Raw genomic sequence first — 26,615 nt, 5'->3', positions numbered from 1 at the left:
GGCAACACCCATTGTGTGCCGTCTTACGGAAGGCGGATCGCAACATCTTGGCAGCGGCGGGAAACCGAGGAGTCCACCGAATCTTGGAGACAATCTTTTGGGCTTCACGCGGGCGCCACGTGGATTCCGAGAGTCGGAGGGGCATGACAGGCCACGCACGCGATAGGACAGGGCAATGCGTAGGGGTCCGTGGCCGCGTGCCCTCGGCCCACGCGCAGGGACTTATCGCGGCGCCCGCAAGTCGGTTGCCATTCTCGAGGAAGTTATTGCGCGCGTGCATGCGCAGCTATTGCGGGGAAGTGGGAAAGGCGAGCGCAAACGATCCCACTCCCCCACGTTTTAAACAGTGGCTTATAAATTGGGGCGAGGAGGGGGCAGCGAAAACCATTCTCACCCGCGCCCCTGCCTTCGTCTTCCTTCCTCTGCTTCTTGCGAACGCCGCGCACCGCGATGCCCGTTGCTTCGAGCAGAGCCTTGGGGTCGTCTTCTTCTTCTTCTTCTTCTCTTACTTCTTCATCGATGGCATTGCCGTCGGGCTCGTGGATGGGCTCGACCGTCACCCTTGACGACATTTCCTACCTCCGCACCACCAGGCGCTTGTCGGGGGAGACGGAGGTTGTCGCGCGCCCTCCGCAGGGTGAGCAGGAGCCGCGGCCCAAGGGCACAGAGCGGGTCGTCTTCTTCTCGCACTTCAAGCGCGGGTTTGGGCTTCCTGCGAGCGGCTTCTTCCATGATTTCTTGGAGTTCTTCAGGCTCTAGCCCCATCATCTAGGCGCCGGCCCCATCGTGCAGCTGTTGGGCTTCGTTACCCTCTGCGAGGGGTACCTGGGGGTCGAGCTTTCGATCAACCTCTGGGTGCGCTTCTTCTCCCTGAAGCAGCAGGGGTCGAGGGTGTCACATCCCTAGCTTCTGGTGGTGCCTAGTGTTTGCATCTTGCTTGCATCATGCTTAAATTTCTGAAACTCGAATTGAGGATTGTTGAAACCTCAGAAATCTAATTAAAAGATGGGCAAGCACCCTTTAAATAGCATTCTGTGAATCCAAAATGCCCTAAAAATAGTTTTGTGAATTTTGGCAAGAGTTATATATCAAACCAAAATTCTGGAACATTTTTAAGGAATTATTTGGTCTCTGAATTTAAATCAATAATCTATTTGAATTTGGGGATATATTCATAATATATAATGAATATATTTTCAAATTCTTTGAAATGTTTTATGTACTTTTGGAATAGTCCAGAGAGGTAGCATAAAATATCTCAGAGTGTTTTGGCACTGTTTTGAATTCATTTCGAATTTTGAATCAGTGGCAAAATGTATAACTAAAAACAAAACAAAACAGAGATAAAATTAGAAAAGGCAGAGGACTTACCAGGTCCTTACCTAGTGCCCACCTCGTGGCCCAGCACTGTAGCTGAGGCCCAGCCCAGTAGGCAGCCGACACGCCAGTCGTCTCCCTCCTCTCGCTAGTCGAACGGGGCGCGTGCTCGGCGCGCGCGTGCGTTCGGCGCGGCATGCAGCACCCTGCCTGGCTACCCCATCGTCGCCCTGGACGCCTCCCGCGAAGCCAGACAACCCACTCGACCCCCTCTCACTCTCCCCTCGACCTCGTCCCCTCCCCTGTCCTGCTCCTCTCACCACTGAACAGAGTCATCACCACCGTCACCGTTCGTCATGGCCACCGACCTCCCCATGCCCAGCCATCCCGACCACGAGCTCCGCCTCGCTGCCGCGCACCTCTACGCCGAACCACACGACCCCGTACGCCCTGAAGCCTCATCATCGAGCTCATCTTCTCTGCACGGCCACCGGAGATTGCCATCATTGCCCCGTCGCCTCCAAGCCTCCCCCGAGCCACTGAGCCGCTCGTCTGATTCGCCGTGAGCTTTTCTTTCGTTCCCCTCTCTCCTCTTGCTCAATTGCGCCACGTAGTCGTTGTTCCCACCAGACCCGAGAACTCACCGCCACCGGCCATGGCGCCGCCGTAGCTAGAGCGCATCCATGGCGCATCCGAGCCCACCCCCGTGCTCAGCGAGTCCGCAGGACTCCGTAGCAACCCGCAGCTCGTCCTCCCGTGCATCAAAACACCGTTTCCGAGCGTGCCGTAGCTCCGGCCGCCGCCCAAGTGGTCGCCACCGTCGAGCCCAGCCTCCCTGCGCCCAGCCGCGTACACCCCTAGATGCGGGCGAGCAAGGGCTCCCTTCTGGTGCCCTCAGCGCACCCAACCGCTACCCCTAGCGCCACCCCGGCGAGTCGCCGCCGCACCGGATGGTCGCCGGCGGTTAACTCCGGTTGTGCCGACGTGGCACAGCCATTAGCGGCTAATCCCTCCACTAAACAACCCCCCAGGCCACTGACTCATGGGCCCCACGCCCTAATTAACATAGATTACATTTTCTGTTTAGTTTTAACTAACCTCAGTGGGCCCACGTGTCAGCTTTGACCAAGCTGACATGGATGTTGACTGGGCCCACATGTCTGTGACCCTAACCAGCCCTAAGACACTGACTATTGGGTCCCATGCGTCAGGTTTGACCTGGGTCAACCCAGTTGACCTGCTGACGCAATGATGTTGTCATGCTGATGCAGTAATGGTTTCTGGATTTAAAATAATTCAGAAAATTCCAGCAAATTAGCAAAACTTCTAAAAATCATAGAAAATCAACCGTAGCTCCAAATGAAATAAATTATACCAGAAAAATTATCAAAAAAATTCAAGGAATCCATCTGTACCATTTTCATGCATGTTTGAGCAAGTTAACCTCACTGATTAGGATGAAACATGATTAGGGCAAATTTCATAATAGGTTTGGAGTTGGAATTTGATATAGCTTTGAATTCCACTTCAATTAAAATGACTCTCTGTTGCATTAGCCAAAACACACTCATTTTGCCATGTCATGAGCATGCATCATATTGTTGCATTGCATTGATTGTGTTTCTTCCTTGTTTGCCGGGATTCTCCCCTCTCAGTAAACGTGGTTCCGATGATGAGTTCGATGACACCGATGAAGAGCTATTACTATCTTCAGAAGTTCCAGGCAAGCAAACCCCCTTGTTCATTCCGATACAATCCCACTCTCTTGCTCCTGCTCTCTTTTATTGCATTAGGATAACAACGATTCAACTATTACATGCTGCGGTAGCTGAACCCCTTTCCTCTGCATGACCTGTCATTGCCACAGTAAATAGATGAAACCCACTAGCAGGAGTAGGGGTTGTTTGAGCCCTGATGTGCCTACTCATTCATGCTTGTTTGTCATGCTTGCTACTGCTTAGAGTTGAGTCAGGTCTGATTCATCGGGGATGAGTTGGAATGTGGTGAACATGTCCTACTCTTGAGAGCTAAGTGTGTGAACAAGATTTGGTAAAGGTAGCGGTGAGAGGCCATGTAGGAGTACATGGTGGGTTGTCTCATTGCAGCCATTCTTAGGAACTGAGTTTTGTGTCTGTGATCCATGAACAGCTACTACCACTCATTGGGATCCTTAATTGACCCTCTCGGCTTCTTAATCACCCTAGCCCTCTGTCCACGAGTTGCAACTAGTTTCTGGTGTTTGTAGGATATGTGTTGGCGGCCGTGCGTGGCGCTGACCCGAGGGGTGGGCTATGTTGCGGTAGATACACCGTGGCCGGGAATGCCGGGCGCTCGTTTGGTGTCTCGGAACCCTGTACACATCGTTCGGGGCCGTATGTGGAAACCTCGGCCGGACACCCTGCGGGTGGAACCTGGATAGGCGATAAACCTAGACTAGAGACTTGAGTGTTTAGGTAGGCCGTGGCCGACACCCTCGTTGGGCTTCCGCTTGAAGGTTGCCGAGTACATGTCGTGTAAATGACGGTAAGTGGTGGGAGCGTGTGTGAAGAAGTACACCCCTGTAGGGTTATCACTATCTATTCGAATAGCCGGATTCCTCGGATATGGAAACTTGGACCCCTTGCATAGTTCATAGACAAGTGAAAGTGGATACCCTAAAACTCGCAAGATAAGCGTGAGTGCTATGGATGGCCTTCTCGTAGGGAGACAGGAGCGGATCCATAGTGGTGTATTGAATGGTGAATATGTGGACTCGTGTGCGCCACCCCAAAAGAGTTGCTTGCAGTCGTAGTTCAGGTTAGCCACTGAGTCAAAGCTGGCTTGCTGCAGTTAAACTCTACCACCCCCTTTGTTGATACCGATGCATATGTAGGTAGTTCTGATGTAAGTCTTGCTGAGTACAATTGTACTCACGTTTACTTAATTTATGTTTTTGCAGAGAGGATTCAGTCTCGCTAGTAGTTCTGTTGGACTTCGACGTTTAGCTTAATACCTCAGCTACGATCTTGTGCCCTCGGCAGGATCTGGTAGATAGTCAGGCTTCTTAGCCTTTTTCCATTTGTAGATGTCTGTACTCAGACATGTTAAGCTTCCGCATGTGCTTGATTTGTATGCTGTGATTGTTGGGTCATGAGACCCATGTTTGTATTTCTGGCTCCTCGGAGCCTAATGAATAAATACTTGAGTCGTAGAGTTATGTTGTGATACCATGTTGTATTTACTCATATCGAGCATATTGTGTGTATGATTGAAATGCTTGGTATGTGTGGGATCCGACAATCTAGTTGTTTATCCTTGGTAGACTCTCTTATGGGGAAATGTAGTATTGTACTTCCATGAGACATAGTAGTCCGCTACAGCCCGGTTCACCGGAGTCCTGCTAGCCCAGCACTACTGCTCAGGACACTTGACTGGCCGGCATGTGTTTCACTTTGTTCCTGTGTTTGTCCCTTCGGGGAAATGTCACGCGGTGACATCCGGAGTCCTGCCTAGCCTGCTATAGCCCGGGTTCCCGGAGTCCTGTTAGCCCAGTGCTACCGCCCGGATTCACACGCTGCTGACTAACATGCTCGATGTGATTCATGTATGCCTGTCCCCATAGGTTAGTGCCGCTTTGGGTTCACGACTAGCCATGTCGGCCCGAGTTCTCTGTCATATGGATGCTAGCGACACTATCATATACGTGAGCCAAAAGGCACAAACGGTCCCGGGCCATGGTAAGGCGACACCCGTGGGAATACCGTGCGTGAGGCCGCAAAGTGATATGAGGTGTTACCGGCTAGATCGATGTGACTTGGAATCGGGGTCCGGACAAAGGGCTGGAGAGATGTCGAAGTGCAGGCCCGCCATCATCTCCAAGCGGTCAGGTGCTGACTGCCCAAAGATGCCGCTGGAGGATTCTGCCAAGAAGTGGCAGAATTCTTTCTTCTACATCCACAACCTCGGCGTGCATCGCATCAACTTGCCACCCTTCGTCAACTCGCTGCTGAAGGAGAAGCAAAACTGGGGGTACTACCCCAAGAGCCCGTCGCAGGAGGTGCTCAACCTGTGTGAGCGGGTGCCGGTGATGAAGGAGTGGGAGGGGCTCACCGGCACCGACCTCATCACCGCCTTCATCATTCGCCGGGTGCTACTGCTGCAGCAGCACAGCCACCTCATCGGTCAAATGACCGGCCTCTAGGACCCCAACCGCATGGGGAGCACGCGGCTGGGTGCGGACCAGGTTGCGCGCCGGGTCAACGACCTCTCCAAGGCCAACCTGCGGGATGACTAGCAGTTCGGGAAAGCCCCGTACAGCCGTGTGAACCCAGCACCGATGGTGAGTCCTTGGTCTCCATTCTTTGCTGGTTCTTATCTTCTTATCCTCCCCGACGCAACGAGGGAAGCGCTTCTGAACGCCATCCGGAATCCTTACGACCGGGCACGGGCGCAGGTGATGCGTGTTACCTCGGAGGATCCCGAGGCCCACGGCGGAGAGGAGGAGGCGGCCGCTGATGCGGGCGCATGGCGCCGAGCTGGTAAGTCTTGTGCTTTCTTTTTGAGTCGCCGGTTCGCGGGACTGTCTCGAGGGGCTGAAGTGAGCTGTTGATAGCAGCACCAGGTGGAGGAGGCGGTGGCGCGGTCAAAGCCAGGTCGTCTCGGGGGCGCAGGCGGCGAGGCGGCCACACGGGAAGGATAGCATCGCGTCGCGAGCCCCGGTCGCAAAGCGCGCGGCGGACCCGGCCGAGGTGGCGAAACCGCCCGCCAAGAGGAGGCATGCCGCGCCGCAGGATAGGGCGGCGAGGCCCGCCGTTCCGGTGGTGCCGGGGTGAGTTTCTCTTTTAGCTTGGACCGAGTTGCCCAGTGGCTCTTATTGTCTTGTATTTAGTTTGTCTTGTGTTTTAGGTCACCGATCTCACTGGCGGCGGCGGCGGCGGATGCAGCGTCCGTCGAGGGTGCCGCGTTCCGGAGGAGCCAGTCCGGTACCATCAACCGGGACGAGGAGTTGGAGCGGGTAGATCCGGACCTTGGTCTGGACCTGACCGATGCCGAAGGCCTGGCTTGGTAGGACCAGAAGCCGGCCGAGGCGGAGTTGGAGGCGGCGTCGACCCAGGCCTGGGTTACTGCCACGGTGGCGTGGGCGCGAGCCGGCGAGGACCCGGCGTGGCCGGAGATGCCGGCGGGGACGGTGGCGGCGGCGACGGTCTTCGTACCATCGTTGGAGGGGGAGCACGGCCACGGAGGCTGTGCTGATGCGATGGACCTCGACCGAGAGGTCGTGGTCGTCGAGGATGACACCCCGCCACGGACCGATGTGGTCGAGCGGGCGGGGGCCGACAAAAGCAGCGGTGACGCCGTCTTGTGGGAGGCGTCGCGAACGGCACCAGTGAGGATGGCTCGGACGCCGATGAGCGAGAGGCCGCCGGTGGTGGAGCCGCAAGCCAGTCGGCCCACCGAGCCAGTGTCGGAGCTGGAGAGGGCGCCGGAGAAGGCGCTGGAGGGGGCGCCCGCCTCAGGGGAGGCGGCCAGCGGGGAGCACGGCCTGGTGCTCAAGCCCGGGGGTCGCCGGGCCGTCGGGTCGCAGCCGACGCGGAGCGGGACCGGCGAGGTCTTCTTCGGGCCTCCGACCCAGGAGGAGGCGTGATGACCGTCGTGACCTGGCGCCTATGAGGGCGGGCAGAACTGATCCAGGCCTTTGCTCAGGTCGTGGTCGAAGCGACGCAGGAGCTGGAGCGCGCCGTGTTTGTAAGTTTCCTTGCAGTCTTCTTTTCCTTTTTCATTGCTTCTTCTTCGTGGGGGTGCGCCAGCGCACTCACTGGTTGTAGCCCCCAAGATTTGGGCCAACTGCATAGCAGCTAGGTCGAATCTTATCTTGGTGTCTTGAATTGATCGTTGCTTTTTGCAGCAACTGGACGCCTACCGGGTCGGCGTCTTCAACCGGCTCCTTGAGAGGCACTGACGTCTCAAGGAAAGGCTCGCTGCCAAGGAGGAGGAGCTCCGCACTGCGGAAGGTACTTATCTTGCATGCTCTTTTTTAGTGGGGGCGCGCTAGCGCACCCACTGGGTGTAGCCCCCGAGATTCGGGCCAACTACGTAGCAGCTGGGTCGAATCTTAATGTAGTACTTTGTTTCTGAGTTTCTCTTCTGCAGCCGAGGTGCTGTCTTGGAGGACCCGGCTGGTTCGAGCCATCTTCCACTACTACCGGCTTGTTGCTGACGCCGGTCAGCTTGGAACTGAGGTGGAGAGGGCAAGGGCAGAGGCGACAGGAGCCCGGCGGGCGCTTGACGAAGCCAGCCAGCTGCAGGAGCGGCTGGAGGGCGACAAGGGCCGCCTCGAGGCCGAGGTGGAGCTCCTCAAGGCAGAGGCCGCCAAGGTCGTGGAGGCACAGCAGGCCCTTACCAAGGTGGACTAGCAACATGGAAAGATCGCCGACGACAAGGGGCAACTTCAGACCAAGGTGGAGCGCCTGAAAGCGCTGGTGGCCACGGCGGAGGAGACTCGGCAGGAGGAGATCCGGCGCCGCGAGGAGGCCGCGAAGGCGGCCGAGGACAAGGATGCTGAGCTGAAGGCGGCTGTCGGTGTCAAAACCAGCGGATCTCGGGTAGGGGATCCCGAACTGTGCGTCTAAGGCGGATGGTAACAGGAGGCAGGGGACATGATGTTTTACCCAGGTTCGGGCCCTCTTGATAGAGGTAAAACCCTACGTCCTGCTTGATTTATTCTTGATGATATGGGTATTACAAGAGTTGATCTACCACGAGATGGGAGAGGCTAAACCCTAAAAGCTAGCCTATGGTATGATTGTATGTTGTCCTACGGACTAAAACCCTCCGGTTTATATAGACTACGGAGGGGGCTAGGGTTACACAAGGTCGGTTACAAAGGAGGAGATATACATATCCGTATTGCCTAGCTTGCCTTCCACGCCAAGTAGAGTCCCATCCGGACACGAGACGAAGTCTTCAATCTTGTATCTTCATAGCCAATAGTCCGGCCAAAGGATATAGTCCGGCTGTCCGGGGAGCACAAATCCCGGACTCCCTCAGTAGCCCCTGAACCAGGCTTCAATGACGATGAGTCCGGCGCGCAGTGTTGTCTTCAGCATTGCAAGGCGGGTTCCTCCACTGAATACACCCCGGAAGAATCTGAATACAAGGATATTGTCCGACCCTGCAAAATAAGTTCCACATACCACCATAGAGAGAATAATATTTCCACAAATCTAATCTGCTGACTCGTTTTGTTAACGTGACGTTTTATCATGGCCCGGTGATTATTCGAACCGTTTCCTTTAACTAGCCCCGCACATAACGCGAGGAAGTTTCTTGACACGTCTTGTCGAAGCAGAGATCGTGTTCCCCTTATCACGGGATTCTCATCAATACGGGCGTGGGTAACCCAACCGCGCCATTGATTACGGCGCTTGGGGGATAAGCGAGTTTTACCAGGCTAGTGGGGGCGCACAGTTTCGTCCGCCCTTATAAAGGGATAAGGTTTAACCTTTCTACCCACGCCTTCTTCCTCCTTGGTCATCCGTTCTTGCACACTCAAGCCCCAATGCCCAAGTCTGCATCTTTCTCCTCAACCTCCTCCAAACATGTCCGGAGCAGGAGGGAAGTGGATCGCTTCCTCCATTACGGAGTAACACATCAAAAAGCTGCGCAGAGCCGGATACTTAGCCGCGAATATCGTGCATCGGCTGCCCGCTGCCGGGCAGATCGTCGCTACCCCGGAACCTCATGAGAGGGTAGTTTTCCTCCACCACTTCCTCCGCGGACTGGGGTTTCCCCTTCATCCATTCATCCGTGGTCTCATGTTCTACTACGGGCTGGACTTTCATGATCTGGCCCCGAACTTCATCCTCAACATTTCGGCAGCCATCATCGTCTGTGAGGCCTTTCTCCGCATCTGCCCAACTTCGGTCTGTGGCTGAAGACCTTCAATATCAAGCCGAAGGTGGTGGGCAGCCAACAAGCAGAATGCGGCGGAACCATGGTGGGCAAGATGCCCAATGTTATATGGCGGGTGGCAATTGGCGTGGTTCTACATCACCGAGCCGTGCGACACCAACTGGGTGGCTGCCCCCGAGTTCCGATCCGGATTCCCTACACGGCTCACTTCCTGGAAAGAGAAGGGCCTGTCGTGGGGTTCATCGGTAGAGATGGACGAACTCCAGAAATGTATCCGGAACATGGCAAGCAAGAAACTCAAGCTTGTCAACATAGTCTAGGTCATGCTCATCCGCCGGATCCTCCCGTGTCAACAACGGGACTTCAACTTGTGGGAGATCGACCCGGCCCAGCACCGAACTCTGAGAGAGCTCTTCGACACGACGCACAAGGACGTCTGGAAGGTGCTGTTCAAGGGCGCCGAGGTCCCTCCCTCCCACACCAAGGACCGTGGGCTAAGCGCCAAGCGCCAAGCGCATTCGGTGAGTTCTATACATCCGGCAGGATATTTATTTCTCCTAGCTTAACCATGTGTGGGGTCTGAGCTCCATGCCTTTGACAGGATTGGATGGAGACGTCGGGGCAGATTAACTATTCGTCCCCTCTGCCCGGAGACACTGCGGATGCTCTCCTGATGGAGATGCTGACTCCGGCTCCTTACAAGGTGCCGGAGAAGACCAAGAAGGCCAAGGGAACCCGAAAGAGTTCCCTACGCCAGGTGTTATCGGACTCATCGTCAGATAACTCCACGACGCACTCCTCCCCCGAAGACGAGGAGGAAGATGAAGATGCTCCCCCTCCAGTCAGGGGAGAGAAGAAAAGGAAGGCCGCCCCAACCGGGGGGCCGAAGGGTCCAAGAAGGGAAGGAATCTCCTTCCGGACTACTCCACCACTGCCGCCGAAGGCGAAGACGAGTGGCTGGTCAGGTTCAAACCCCTGGCGAAGTCGTAAGTATTCAGATGCCAGAGTAACTCATAGCATACCTTTGTCGCACTACCTCTCCTAACGCCGAATTATGACTATGCAGACCGCCACGAGCCCGTATCGACGTATCGCCGGACGGCTCCCGGGGCTCGTCGGATATGGATAGCGATCCACTTCCGAGCACCAACTCCCCTTGCCCTACGGACAACGCCGAGGTATTGTCTCAAGAGGCACCGGGTCGAGGGGAGACAATCCCGGAGGCGCCTCAAGGCCACCTTCCGGACTCCGGGAGCAGAGGGAGCAAGGCTCCCGAGGGCTCCGAGTTCGGCCCTCAGCCGAACACCGCGCCGGAACCCCCAGTGTTTCCGGACTCGGGCAGGCAGCCTCCTTCCAAAAGGGGCAAGACGCCTGTGCCGGTGAGCTCTATCCATCCAGAGGCACTGGACAATCTGCTGGGAGCGCTTCGCAACGCTTCCATCGACGAAGAGCACCGCACTATTGTGAGTGCGGTGGTCTAGAAGGTTCAGTCCGCCAAGAGCGGACTGACTGAAGCCTGTGCCAGCCTTCTAACAGGCTTTGAGGTAAGTTTTTGAAATATGGGGGAAAATATTACCGCATAAACAGTAGCCCCTGATGCTCTGTTCGGTGTTCACAAAGAAAAGCCGAACGGAGGATCAAACAATATCGCAGGAGTCTAATATAAGTATGACAATATGTGTATGCAGGCTTCGCTGCTGGCCTCTGCCGCACTAACTGCGGAGGTCGCCGCACTGAAGCAGGAGCTTAAAGGGTCCAAGGACGAGCTCGGCCTTGCCAAGAGGTAGCTCGAGGAGAATAAAGGTAAGTAGTACCTAGTATATGGATATGTATAAAGAGAATGCGATTGCAAAATGACAGGATCATCGTAAATTTGCCAGGGGCCACTGATACGTCTATTTTGCATCATGCTTTTATATCGATATTGCATTATGGGTTGTTATTTCACTTTATGTCACAATACTTATGGCTATTCTCTCTTATTTTACAAGGTTTACATGAAGAGGGAGAATGCCGGCAGCTGGAATTCTAGGCTGGAGAAGGAGCAAATATTAGAGACCTATTCTGCGCAACTCCAAAAGTCCTGAAACTCCACAGAACATCTTAAAATAAATAAAAAAATCCTCGCCAAAGATGAAGGCCAGGGGGCTCACACCCTTCTCACGAGGGCGGGGGGGCGCCCCCCTCCAAGGGCGTGCCCCCTACCTCATGGGCCCCCTGGTGGCTCTCCGACGTCCATCTTCTCCTATATGAATTCTTTCGATGAGAAAAAATCAGAAGGAACTTTTCGGGACGAGACTCCTCCGCCACGAGGCGGAACCTTGGCGGATCCAATCTAGAGCTCTGGTAGAGTTGTTCTGCCGGGGATACTTCCCTCCCGGAGGGGCAAATCATCACCATCGTCATCACCAACGCTCCTCTCATCGGGAGAGGGCAATCTCCATCAACATCTTCACCAGCACCATCTCATCTCCAAACCCTAGTTCATCTCTTGTATCCAATTCTTGTCTCAAAGTCCGGGATTGGTGCTAGTAGGTTGCTAGTAGTGTTGATTACTCCTTGTAGTTGATGCTAGTTGGTTTATTTGGTGGAAGATCATATGTTCAGATCCTATATGCATATTATTACCCCTCTGACTATGAACATGAATATGCTTTGTGAGTAATTACGTTTGTTCCTGAGGACAAGGGAGAAGTCTTGCTATTAGTAGTCATGTGAATTTGGTATTCGTTTGATATTTTGATAAGATGTATGTTGTCTAGCCTCTAGTGGTGTTATGTGAATGTCGACTACATAACACTTCACCATTATTTGGGCCTAGAGGAAGGCATTGGGAAGTAATAAGTAGATGATGGGTTGATAGAGTGACAGAAGCTTAAACCCTAGTTTATGCGTTGCTTCGTAAGGGGATGATTTGGATCCACATGTTTCATGCTATGGTTAGGTTTACCTTAATACTTTTGTTGTAGTTGCGGATGCTTGCAATAGAGGTTAATCATAAGTGGGATGCTTGTTCAAGTAAGAACAGCACCCAAGCACCGGTCCACCTACATATCAAATTATCAAAGTATCGAACATGAATCATATGAACGTGATGAAAGCTAGCTTGACGATATTCCCATGTGTCCTCGGGAGCGCTTTTCCTATTATAAGAGTTTGTTCCGGCTTGTCCTTTGCTACAAAAAGGATTGGGCCACCTTGCTGCACTTTATTTACTTTTATTACTTGTTGCTCGTTACAATTTATCTTATCACAAAACTATCTGTTACCACTTATTTCAGTACTTGCAGAGAATACCTTGCTGAAAACCGCTTATCATTTCCTTCTGCTCCTCGTTGGGTTCGACACTCTTACTTATCGAAAGGACTATGATAGATCCCCTATACTTGTGGGTCATCAAGCCTCTTTTCTGGCACCGTTGCCGGGGAGTGTAGCGTCTTTGGTAGGTGGAATTTGGTAAGGAAAAATTTATATAGTGTGCTGAAATTTACTGTCACTTGTTAGTATGGAAAGTAATTCTCTGAGGGGCTTGTTCGGGGTATCTTCACCCCGTCCAGTAGATAAATTAGTTGCTCCTCACCCTACGGAACCTATTGAAAATGAAACTCCTTTTGGATTTCCTTCAGGTATGATGGGAAAACTGCTAGCTAACCCATTTACAGGAGATGGAACAAAGCATCCTGATGAGCACTTAATATATGTGGATGAAGTTTGTGGATTATTTAAGCTTGCAGGTATACCCGATGATGTTGCTAAGAAGAAGGTCTTCCCTTTATCTTTGAAGGGAGACACATTGATATGGTATAGGCTATGTGATGATATGAGATCGTGGGACTATAAAAGATTGAAATTGGAATTTCATCAAAAGTATTACCCTATGCATCTTGTTCATCGTGATCGCAATTATATATATAATTTCTGGCCTCGCGAAGGAGAAAGCATCGCTCACGATTGGGGGAGGCTTAAATCAATGTTATATTCAGGCCCCAATCATGAGCTCTCAAGAGAAATGATTATTCAAAATTTATATGCTCGGCTTTCTGATAACAATTGCACCATGCTCGATACTTCTTGTGTTGGCTCTTTTATGATGAAGACTATTGAATTCAGATGGAATTTATTGGATAGAATTAAACACAACTCTGAAGATTGGGACCTGGCGAAGGTAAAGAGTCAGGTATGACACCTAAGTTTGATTGTGTTAAATCTTTTATGGACACCGATATTTTCCGTAAGTTTAGCACTAAATATGGACTTGACTCTGAGATAGTAGCTTCTTTCTGTGAATCTTTTGCTACTTATGTTGATCTCCCTAAGGAGAAGTGGTTTAAATATCATCCTCCCATAGAAGTAAAAGTAGCTGCACCTATTAAAGTTGAAGAAAAGACTGTCACTTATAATGATCCTATTGTTCCTACTGCTTATGTTGAGAAACCATCTTTCCCTGTTAGAGTAAAGGATCATACTAAAGCTTCAACTGTTGTTCGTAAAAGCAATATTAGAACTTATACAGCTCCTGAGCAAGTTAAAGTAGAACCTAATATTGCTATTGTTAAAGATCTCTTGTCTGATAATATTGCTGGGCATTGAGGGAGTCCTGGATTAGGGGGTGTTCGGGTAGCTGGACTATACCTTCAGCCGGACTCCTGGACTATGAAGATACAAGATTGAAGACTTTGTCCCGTGTCCAGACGGGACTTTCCTTGGCGTGGAAGGCAAGTTTGGCGATGCGGATATTCAAGATCTCCTACCATTGTAGCCGACTTTGTGTAACCCTAACCCTATCCGGTGTTTATATAAACCGGAGGGTTGTAGTTCGTAGGACAGAATCAACTCCATACACAACAATCATACCATAGGCTAGCTTCTAGGGTTTAGCCTCCTTGATCTCGTGGTAGATCTACTCTTGTACTACCCATATCATCAATATTAGTCAAGCAGGAGTAGGGTTTTACCTCCATCGAGAGGGCCAGAACCTGTGTAAAACAAAGTGTCCCCTGTCTCCTGTTACCATCCGGCCTAGACGCATAGTTCGGGACCCCCTACCCGAGATCCGCCGGTTTTGACACCAACATTGGTGCTTTCATTGATACTTCCTCTGTGACGTCACAATCAAGAAGGATACCTTCTCCCGTCTTTAAAGACGACGCCGTTGCTAAGGGAGCCATGGCTGTCGGACAAACCCTCCGGCTAGGTGGTTTCCTCATGACCGCCTGTTCGGCTGTTGCGCCGACGGTGACCTCTCGGGTCATCAAAAGCAACCTACACGTCAGCTCGGAGCTCATCGAGCAACTAGATCCAATGGAGCTCTCTTCCGTAAATGAGCTCTTGGATTGCATCGCCGCCTTGGGGGTCGCTACGGATTACGACCAGGTTGGGCTTAAACCCGATCTAAGAGAAATTGACTCTCCCCAAGTCACCCACCACGTTGCCGTGGTAGAGGCACAGTGCGGCGACCCTTCATCTATTTTAAGGACTAGCTACGTCTGAATTCTCGACTCCTCCAAGCCGGATACCCGTGGAGGGGAGGATGAAACTCAAGACCTGAGCTTAGAATCAGGCAACGGGCTAGATTCATTCGACAACATCCAAAAATCTGAACTTCAGAGTTCGGAAACTCTTCAACCTCCGAATCTTGGATTGGGTAAGGTTTCAGATTCAACGACACCCGCCCACCCGAACATAAGTGATCTCTCCCGAATCAGGTAGAAGCCTGAGGAAACAGTACATCATTACTGGGCCAGATTCCTCCTGGTTATGAACAGGATAAAGGATTGCCGCGAGGAAGACGCAATCTCAATTTTCTGCAGTAATTGCATGGACGAGGGAATCCTTAACACCATAAGTCGTCGTGATATTACACGCTTCGCTGACTTGGCGTCCATAGTACAAAAATATTGTGCGATGGAAAGCGCCTGGAAAACCAAAATAAAATTTTGGGATAATCCGGCCTTGAATAGTAATCCCGTCCGAACTAAGAGGGTGCATTGTCATAGGACACCCGGGATAAACACCAAAAATCCAAAACCCTCTACAGGGCATGGAACCATACTGGAAAGGTGGCTCGATGGACCCTGTAGAATTTATAGTATAGAGGACTCCACACCAACTCACAGCCTTAGAGCATGTTGGATACTTCGACAGGTGGCCAAAATTGGCAAGGACCTCTTAATTCGGGAGGCCACAGAAAACCAGCCCGAGGACACCAGTACCATTCTCACAGTATTTCGAGACTTTCGCATCAAACAATGTGCGAAAAAGAACACTCTGCAGCCTAGCCGAAGTCTATCAAGTTGCATCAATAAATCCATGGAGCGACACTGCTATTACCTTCAACGCAAGTGATGAACCTAAATTCTGAACAGCCCGAGCACTAGCCGCATTGGTCCTCAGTCCCATAGTGGACGGCTTTCGCCTCACCAAGGTGCTCATGGATGGAGGCAGTGGACTGAACCTCATTTATGAGGAAACCCTTCAAACAATGGAAATAGACTGGAACCGCTTCGAGCGAAGCAGCACAACCTTTAGAGGAATAATCCCCAGTCGGGAAGCGCGCTGCACAGGAAAAATCACACTAGATGTGGTGTTCGGCACGCCGGATAATTACAGGTCCGAAGAAGTCACGTTTCAGGTGGCCCCGTTCAAGAGCGGACATCACGCTTTACTGGGACGGGAAGCATTCACAATCTTCCAAGCAATACCCCATTACGGGTACATGAAGCTTAAGATGCCCGGGCCGAACGGAATTATCACTCTAGCTAGTGATCCGGACATAGCACTCCGCGCCGAAAACAAGACGGCCGCATTAGCCCTTGAAGCACTATCCGAAGCCTTAGTGGACGAAGAACTGACTGCGCTGCGCTCCACGGTTAACAGGGATCATGTGATAGTTGATAAGAGATACAAATCCACATCCTTCAAGCCAGCTGACGAAATAGTCAAATTCCAGGTCCATCCAACAGACCCCAATAAAACAGCTTCCATCGGGGCACGACTGAGCCCTGATGTAGACGCCGCACTGTGAGAGTTCCTACAAGAGAACTGGGACATTTTCGCTTGGCACCCTTCAGACATGCCAGGGATCCCACGCAGGCTGGCCGAACACAGCTTAAATATCCTAAAAGGATTCAAACCTGTCAAACAAGCCCTTCGGCGTTTTTCCGAACCCAAGAGACAGGCCATGGGAGAAGAGCTAGCCAAGTTATTGGAGGCTGGATTCATCAGAGACATAAAACATCCGGACTGGCTAGCAAACTTGGTAATGGTACCAAAGAAGGACAAATCCTGGCGCCTGTGTGTCAATTTTAAAGACCTTAACAAGGCTTGCCCAAAGGATCCCTTCCCCCTCCCCCGTATCGATCAAATTATCGATGCCACCGCAGGACACGAATCGTTGTGTTTCCTCAACGCATACTCCGGTTACCATCAAATCAAGATGGCAGAATCAGACCAAGCTGCAACAGCATTCATCACACCGTACGGCCCATTCTGCTTCAACACAATGCCCTTCGGGCCGAAAAACGCCGGCGCAACATATCAGCGCATGATCCAGACATGTCTGGCAAATCAGATCGGCAAAACAGTGGAGGCGTACGTGGATGATGTGGTCATCAAATCAAGACATGTCGAATCACTAATAGGCGACTTGAGGCTTACATTCTATAATCTCCGAAAATATGACATCAAGCTCAATCCGGAAAAATGGGTCTTCGGCGTTCCAGCCGGAAAGCTCTTGGGCTTCATTGTATCCGGTAGAGGAATTGAAGAAAATCCAGCCAAGATCTGAGCTTTGTCACAATTGGATATCCCAAAGGACCTCAAACAAATACAAAAATTAACCGGATGCGTGGCGGCTTTGAGCCGCTTCATCTCTCGCTTGGGAGAAAAGGCACTACCCCTCTATCGCCTCCTTCGGTGCACCGAACACTTCGAGTGGACGGAGGCCGCCACGGCCGGACTTGATGAAATAAAAGCCATATTGGCAACAAACCCAGTCCTGGCCGCGCCAAACACCGGCGAACCAATGTTATTGTACATTGCAGCAACACATCAAGTTGTCAGCGCAGTGCTCGTTGTCGAGCGGGAAACGGATGGATGCAAACTCCCCCTTCAAAGGCCGGTCTACTACGTATCCACCGTCCTCACTCCATGCAAATCACGGTACCCGCATTATCAAAAGATTGCATACGCGGTATTCATGGCATCCCGGAAGCTACGACACTACTTTCAAGAGTGTTCCATAACAGTAGCCTCGGAAGTACCACTCAACGATATTATCAACAACCACGACGCAACGGGCCGGATTGCAAAATGGGCCATCGAGATCCTCCCGTTCGATATAACCTATAAGCCATGGCGAGCTATCAAATCGCAAGTTTTGGCCGACTTCGTCGCAGAATGGACGGAGGCTGAGCTCCCTAAAGAGTAGGGCACATACTGAAACTGTATTATGCATTTTGACGGCTCCAAAATATTGGACGGACTGGGGGCCGGCGTTGTCCTGACGTCCCCCACAGGAGACACAGTCCAATATGTGCTCTAGATCATGTACACGGATTCCAACAATGCAGTCGAATATGAGGCCCTCCTACATGGTCTTCGGATAGCAGTATCCATGGGTATCCAGCGCCTACAGGTACGCGGGGATTCAAACCTCGTGATATCCCAAATAAATGGAGACTTCGACGCCAAGGACCCAAAAATGGCAGCTTACCGCAACGCCGTCCTAAAAATGTCAACTCTGTTCGAAGGGCTGGAGTTTCACCATATAGCCCGAGAAAACAATCAAGCAGCGGACGTCCTGGCACGCATCGGAGCAAAACGCGATGCAGTCCCCCCCCCCCAACATCTTTTTGGAAAGATTGTTCAAGCCATCCGTAACATGGGAGGGGGAACCCGTAAATAACAGCCTGGACCCAACCGCACCACTCGACGCCGAATAATCTGACACAATTGGAGGCCCTGCCAATGAAATTACACCTTCAGCCCACGTAATAATGGCGGTCATCGCCCCGTGGACAGAACCTTTCCTAGCCTACCTTACTAGGCAGGAACTCCCGAAGGACCAAAACGAGGCCCGCTGCATAGTGCGGCGATCTAAAGCCTATAGAGTCCATGAGGGAGAGCTTTACAAGGAAAGCACTACCAGAGTCCTTCAAAGGTGCATCTCCGAAGAGGAAGGGCGGAACCTTCTGGCTGAAATTCATGCCGGACTCGGTGGTCACCACGCCGCTGCGCGGTCCCTTGTTAGCAAGGCTTTCCGTACAGGCTTTTATTGGCCGATGGCCCGGGAAGACACTCAGGACTTAGTCCAATGATGCGTTGGTTGCCAACTTTTTCCCAACCAAAGCCATATGCCACCCACCGCACTCCAAACTATACCCATCACCTGGCCTTTTGCGGTCTGGGGGCTTGACATGGTCGGACCCCTTAAAGGTGGTACCGATAGGAAAAAATACTTACTGGTCATGGTGGACAAATTCACCAAATGGATAGAAGCCAAGCCTGTTAAAACGGCTAAATCCGGACCTGTGATAGACTTCATATCCTGGGTGGTGCACCGCTATGGCGTCCCCCACAGCATCATAACCAATAACAGTACAAACTTTACCACCGACGAGGTAAAACTCTGGTGCAAAAACATGGGCATCAAGCTCGATTATGCTTCCGTCTATCACCCACAAACCAACGGCTAGGTCGAACGTGCAAATGGTCTTATCATGAGCGGCATTAAACCCAGACTGGTGCGGTCCCTCAAGGAATCTAACATGCACTGGGTAGAGGAGCTCGACTCCGTGTTATGGGGGCTGTGGACCATGCCAAATCGCACCACCGGATACACAACATTTTTTATGGTGTAAGGCGCAGAGGCAGTCCTGCCCTGCGACATAATTCATGACTCACCTAGAGTGCGCATGTACGAAGAAAGAGAAGCCGAGCTCGATCGGCAGGACAACTTGGACGCCCTGGAGGAGGAGTGTGATGTGGCAAAAGCCCGTTCCGCATTTTATCAACAGCAGGCCCGAAGATATCAAAGAAGAGAAGTACGGGCCAAAAATTACAATGTTGGTGAACTAGTTCTACGCCTGCCGGATAAGAAAAAGGACAAACTCAAGCCCAAGTGGGAAGGTCCATTCATAATCGACCAAGTCCTGACTGGCGGGGCGTACCGTCTGCGAGATGAGTCGGATAACCGACTCGAGCCGAACCCGTGGAACACCACCCGTCTCCGAAGATTCTACGCCTAGCGCCGGACTCTGTGTTCGTCTCCTTCCTCTGTCCATTTTTTGCATTTTTCTGTCTTACATTTCTCTCCTTCCCCTCTTTTCTTTTGTAGCCCTTAAAGGCTTACCTAGTGATGTGCCACTCGCGCTCATTAAACCTGGGGGCTTCTTGAACAGAAGCTTATTTATACGGGCTTCACACCCAACACATGCGTCAAACTTCTGCATGTACCTTTTTCTTCACCATTATATGCATCGATATGACTTAAGTTTTGGCCAAGCTGGGTTGCCTGGCTCCTGTGCTTACCCCTATGTTCCCGATTGTTCAGCTAGGTGGTAAAGGGAGCACCTCTGCGATTGTTACTGCCGGGTCAGCCGGATGTGTACCTCAGACTGGGTGAAGCCAAAAGCTAGCGTTCTTAAGAGAATATTCGGTCTGTGAGATAAAAGATGATCTTTTTGATTTTTCATATATGCCCCCAGATGCTTTTTTCTGCGTCTTTTTACGCAGTCCGGACATGCACTTTAGGGCATGCCTCCTAGCGAAAGGAACCCCTAACGGAACTATTCACTCTGGAAGATGTTTCTTACTAACCATGTAATATAACATAACTAGTTGGGCACTTGTATGATAAAGCACTAATGACCCCTACGCCTGGTCTCCACGCATACCACAGTTCTTATATAGCCACTATGGTATTCGGACACACTCCGGACCGTCAGGTCCCGAGGTCGAAGTGAAAAGGTCGGCAACGACAAACGATCTACAATCCGGCTAGAAGGCATTACACATGTCAATTCAAAATTACATAGTCATTCTGACTGATTGTATTCCTCTTCTATACCATCTAACAGGCTGTCTAATTTACAGCCCTGCTGGGAATACTTCGCGGCCAACTCTACTTGGCCGTATAGTAAGCTCACAGGGATCTCCTTCCTGTCAGGCCCCACTGGTCCGACCTCGGCCAGGTGGTTTGGGTCAGACTTCGTAAAGCGGGTCTTCACCATGGCCCAGGCTTCCCTAGCGCCTTGTCGGCAGGCCGATATCTTGCACAACCGGAAGCGCCGCCGAGCTCCCTTCAGCTTCTCCGCAAGCTCTCCAAGGCCCTCGGGCATGGAGTGGGCAGGCCATAAGGCTTGGGAAACACGTCACATTGCCTACCGAATTCGCTCGTGTAGTTGCATGAGTTCGGGAAGAAGGTCACCCGTAGAACCGGGCATCTCCTCCGCAGGACGACCGGTGAGCATACCTACAGACATTACTCTGTTAGTCGACTTCCTCGCTGAACTCCTTTTTCAAAGTTCGTTCAAGCACTTACTAAAAATGCCGCATCGAAGCCGCTGATTCTCCTTCGTGGAGTCCGACAGCTGGCCACGAACATCTTTAAGTTCGACGTCCAGCTTGGTGTTGGCATCCTGAAGATCATTCTTCTCTCGCCTGACCCTTGTCAACATACTCTCACCAGCCTTTAGCTAGCGTAAGAGTTGTTGTTTGTCCGGATCGAGTCCGGCGCCATCTGCAATATGATTTGTCAGATTTACACCCACACCACACAATACTAATCTTTCGAAGTGTATCTTACCTGAGGGGGTCTCTTTGGGCTCCCCTGCTGCGGCTAGTGCGGCCTCTAGTTGGGCCTTGCACTTTTCCAGCTCCTGGGACAGTACGGTATTCTTCTCTGTAAGAACCTGCATATTAAATGATCCTTAAATTAGTTGCCCTAACTGTTTCAAGTCTCGGGGGCTACTGGTATGTATATATATATTTGACCAAAATTTTCTTACCCGTATGTCTTTTACATACTGCTCCGTGGCTCTGGCTAAACCATTTTGAGCGGCACGGAGGTATGCATCTCCCGAATTAAAGGCATCTAAAGCCTCTTGGGAGAAACAAGCGTCGCGTAGAACTGTGCGGCGACGCCTGTGGTTCATGTCACTCTCCACTTCAGAATTTGTGGCAGACAGTCTGTCCTCATCCTTTGTCGAAGGAGCGTCCGGTACGCACCTTGTGCTCGCCTCCGCTTCCTAGCCAGCCGTTGGAGCCTGGCTGGTGGAGGCGCGATTGGCAACCTCTCCGGATATAGTCCGGCGAGGACTCTTCGTTTCGAAGATAGCACGAACGTTAAATATGCCCTGACAGAATAACACCAGGGAAATAGAGGGTGCGCTATACCTTTGTGCCGGCATTTCAGTCCGGACTTCATTCCTTTTTGCCCCACGGGGCCCTGCGGCCCCTCGTTGGCTAGCCGCCGTAGGTTCGGTCTCCAGCCTTGGAAAACTCCCCTGCAAAACACGGTTGTCGTCAGAAACACCGAAATACGCGAGAATGCAATCTCTCTTAAGGGAATGAGACTCCGGTCTCTGTCACCTGGGAGGCCGGAATTAACCCTGGGTAATTAGCCAGGATGGCTACCAAGGTATTGTCCTTGCTTAGCTGATGGAACACCCCGTCGATAAGATCCACCGATATGTACGGATCCTCTTCATAGTCCGGATTGAGGGACCGTTCTGGGTCCTCAGGCTGTGGAGGGCGGCTGCTTATGTCCTTTACCTCCTGTCGCAGTTCCTGCATTGAAGTCGTTAGACTACCTATCTAACCATGGGAGTATAAAATGAACGGGAAAGTACAATTATTCACTTACCCAACTTGGAGGATCGTACATACTGAATCTGGCCTACGGATTGACGCGGAGGAATTCCTCCTTTTCTCCCTTATACAAAGAGGATAAGATCTTTACTAAGGCGGCGGATGAGTTTGGCCCCTTACGACCGTAACGCGTGGCGTCATCCTCCCCGTTGAAATCCCACATGGGGTGGCCTCTATATTGAAGCGGCTGCACCCCCCGCATGATGCATGTGGCCATGACTCCAATCATGGTTAGTCCGGAATGAGCCAACAGTCTTATCCGGCCCATCAGGTAAAGGACGTCTCTGTCACTTTCTCTCTGAGAGCTCCGCGGACGCCAGCTCAAGCGTTTCTTCAATGGAGCACTGTTGAACTCAGGGAGACCGGCCCGGATAGGGTCCGGTAGCGGGACGTCATCTATGTAAAACCATTCCGAAGGCCAGTCCTCGGACACCTTCTTGGGGGTTCCGGATAGGTATCCGGTCCCGGCGATGCGCCATACTTCGGCTCCGCCCACTTGATATATAGACCCCTTTTCAGAACGGGGCACCAGGCAGAATAACCTCTTCCACAGCGCGAAATGAGCCTCAACGCCTAAAAATAACTTGCAAAGGGCGACGAAACCTGCAATGTGTAATACGGAGGCGGGCGTGAGATTGTGAAGCTGGAGGCGGTAGAACTCCAGAAGCCCGCGGAGGAAGGGGTGAATTGGAAATCCCAGTCCCCTCATTAGATAAGGGACAAGGCACACCCGCTCTCCTTTATAAGGATTGGAGGTGCTCTCCGCTTGTTTTCCGCCATTATAGGTGGCGAGACCGGCTCGGACCGGGACCATACATGCCTGAGGGAGGAATCCCTTGGCCTGAAGTGACGCTAACTTGCTGTGCGGGATGGTGCAACTCTCCCAGTCCCCGGGTTTGGGACCGGAGGGACGAGGGGAGGAGCTGCGACGGCTGGTCATGTTGGAATGGACCTTTGCTGGAGGTGCTCTGATGATGACTCGCGGAAAGGAGAAGATGTGGTTTGGACCTAAATCCCCATCCCGTTAAATAGGTGGCTCGTTTATACGGCTAGGGGTGTAGATGTAAAAACGCCCCGGCTTTTTGCATTTGTTTAAACACATGGAAGACGGCCATTATTGGGCATGGAAGCCGAGGAGGACTACATTACAAAAATCAGACATTATTCCAATAGGTACACAAGATTTGGAGAGGAACCTGCCTTGCAATGCCGAACAATCTGCACGCCGGACTCATCGTCATTGAAGCCTGGTTCGGGGCCTACTGAGGAAGTCCTGGATTATACCTTCAGCCGGACTCCTGGACTATGAATATACAAGATTGAAGACTTCGTCCTGTGTCCGGATGGGACTTTCCTTGGCGTGGAAGGCAAGTTTGGCGATGCGGATATTCAAGATCTCCTACCATTGTTACTGACTCTGTGTAACCCTAACCCTATCCGGTGTCTATATAAACCGGAGGGTTGTAGTCCGTAGGACAGAATCAACTCCATACACAACAATCATACCATAGGCTAGCTTCTAGGGTTTAGCCTCCTTGATCTCGTGGTAGATCTACTCTTGTACTACCCATATCATCAATATTAATCAAGCAGGAGTAGGGTTTTACCTCCATCGAGAGGGCCCGAACCTGGGTAAAACAAAGTGTCCCCTGTCTCCTGTTACCATCCGGCCTAGACGCACAGTTCAGGACCCCCTACCCGAGATCCACCGGTTTTGACACCGACAGGCATGTTATTCAGTTCGAAGGTGAAACTGCTAGAATTGCTAAACCTTGTGCTAAAGATAAACATAGACCTGTGGTAGGCGTGCCTGTTATTTCTGTTAAAATAGAAGATCATTGTTATCATGGCTTATGTGATATGGGTGCTAGTGCTAGTGTTATACCTTATGACTTGTATAAAGAAATCAAGCATGATGCACCTGCTGAATTAGAAGATATTGATGTCACAATTAAACTTGCCAATAGAGATACTATTTCAGCGATGGGAATTGTTAGAGATGTTGAAGTCTTATGTGGGAAAACTAAATATCCTACTGATTTTATTGTTCTTACTTCTCTGCAAGATAGCTTTTGTCCCATTATATTTGGTAGACCCTTCTTGAACACTATTAATGCTAGGATAGACTGCGAAAAGAATGTTGTTACTATTGGCTTGGATGATATGGTTCATGAGTTTAATTTCTCTAAATTTAGTAAACAACATCGTGAGGAAGAATTACCTAGTAAGGATGAAATTATTGGTCTTGCTTGTATTGCCGTACCTCCTAGTGATCCTTTAGAACACTATATGCTAGACCATGAAAATGATATGTTCATGAATGAAAGAAGGGAAATAGATGAAGTATTCTTTAAACAGGAACCTATTCTGCAACACAACTTGCCTGTTGAAATTTTAGGGGACCCTCCTCCACCCAAAGGTGATCCCGTGTTTGAGCTTAAACCTTTGCCTGATAATCTTAAATATGCTTATCTTGATGAAAAGAATATATATATATATATATCTTGTTATTATTAGTGCTAACCTTTTAGAGCATGAAGAAGAAAGATTATTGAAAACTCTGAAGAAGCATCATGCTGCTATTGGATATACTCTTGATGATCTTAACGGCATTAGTCCCACTCTATGTCAACATAAAATAAATTTGGAAGCAGATGCCAAACCAGTTCGTGATCCTCAACGACGTCTGAATCCTAAAATGAAAGAAGTGGTAAGAAAAGAAATACTCAAGCTTCTGGAGGCAGGTATAATCTATCCCGTTGCTGATAGTCAGTGGGTAAGTCCTGTCCATTGTGTCCCTAAGAAGGGAGGTATTACTATTGTTCCTAATGATAAAGATGAATTGATTCCACAAAGAATTATCACAGGTTATAGGATGGTAATTGATTTCCGCAAATTAAATAAAGCTACTAAGAAAGATCATTACCCCTTACCTTTTATTGATCAAATGCTAGAAAGATTATGCAAACATACACACTATTGCTTTCTAGATGGTTATTCTGGTTTCTCTCAAATACCTGTGTCGGCTAGAGATTAATCAAAGACTACTTTTACATGCTCTTTTGGTACTTTTGCTTATAGACGTATGCCTTTTGGTTTATGTAATGCACCTTTTACCTTTCAAATATGCATGATGGCTATATTCTCCGACTTCTGTGAAAAGATTTGTGAGGTTTTCATGGACGATTTTTCCATCTATGGTTCCTCTTTTGATGATTGCTTGAGCAATCTTGATCGAGTTTTGCAGAGATGTGAAGAAACTAATCTTGTCTTGAATTGGGAAAAGTGCCACTTTATGCTTAATGAAGGTATTGTCTTGGGGCACAAAGTTTCTGAAAGAGGTATTGAAGTTGATAAAGCCAAGGTCGATGCTATTGAAAAGATGCCATGTCCCAAGTACATCAAAGATATAAGAAGTTTCCTTGGTCATGCCGGTTTTTATAGGAGGTTCATTAAGGACTTCTCAAAAATCTCTCGGCCTCTGACTAATTTATTACAAAAAGATATACCATTTGTCTTTGATGATGATTGTGTAGAAGCATTTGAAATACTTAAGAAAGCATTAGTCTCTGCACCTGTAGTTCAGCCACCTGATTGGAATTTACCCTATGAAATTATGTGTGATGCTAGTGATTATGCTGTAGGTGCTGTTCTAGGGCAAAGAGTTGATAAGAAATTAAATGTTATTCATTATGCTAGTAAGACTCTAGACAATGCTCAAAGAAATTATGCTACTACTGAAAAAGAGCTTTTAGCAGTTGTATTTGCTTGCGATAAGTTCAGACCTTATATTGTTGATTCTAAAGTAACTATTCACACTGATCATGCTGCTATTAAATACCTTATGGAAAAGAAAGATGCTAAACCTAGACTTATTAGATGGTTTCTATTGCTACAAGAATTTGATTTGCATATTGTTGATAGAAAGGGAGCTGAGAACCCCGTTGCAGACAACTTGTCTAGGTTAGAGAATGTTCTTGTTGACCCACTACCTATTAATGATAACTTTCTTGATGAACAATTAAATGTTATAAGTACTTCTCGTAGTACTCCATGGTATGCTGATTATGCTAATTATATTGTTGCTAAGTTTATACCACCTAGCTTCACGTACCAGCAAAAGAAAAAGTTTTTCTATGACTTCAGACATTACTTTTGGGATGACTCACATCTTTATAAAGAAGGAGTAGATGGTGTTATTAGACGTTGTGTACCTGAGCATGAACAGGAACAGATCCTACGGAAGTGTTATTCCGAGGCTTATGGAGGACACCACGCTGGAGATAGAACTGCACATAAGGTATTGCAATTTGGTTTTTATTGGCCTACTCTCTTCAAGGATGCCCGTAAGTTTGTCTTGTCTTGTGATGAATGTCAAAGAATTGGTAATATTAGTTGACGTCAAGAAATGCCTATGAATTATTCACTTGTTATTGAACCATTTGATGTTTGGGGCTTTGATTATATGGGACCTTTTCCTGCCTCTAATGGATACACACATATTCTAGTTGTTGTTGATTATGTTACTAAGTGGGTAG

The sequence above is a fragment of the Triticum dicoccoides genome, chromosome 3A, assembly GCF_002162155.2.
Source record: "Triticum dicoccoides isolate Atlit2015 ecotype Zavitan chromosome 3A, WEW_v2.0, whole genome shotgun sequence".
NCBI lineage: Eukaryota > Viridiplantae > Streptophyta > Magnoliopsida > Poales > Poaceae > Triticum > Triticum dicoccoides.
This window is presented reverse-complemented; position numbering follows the sequence as displayed.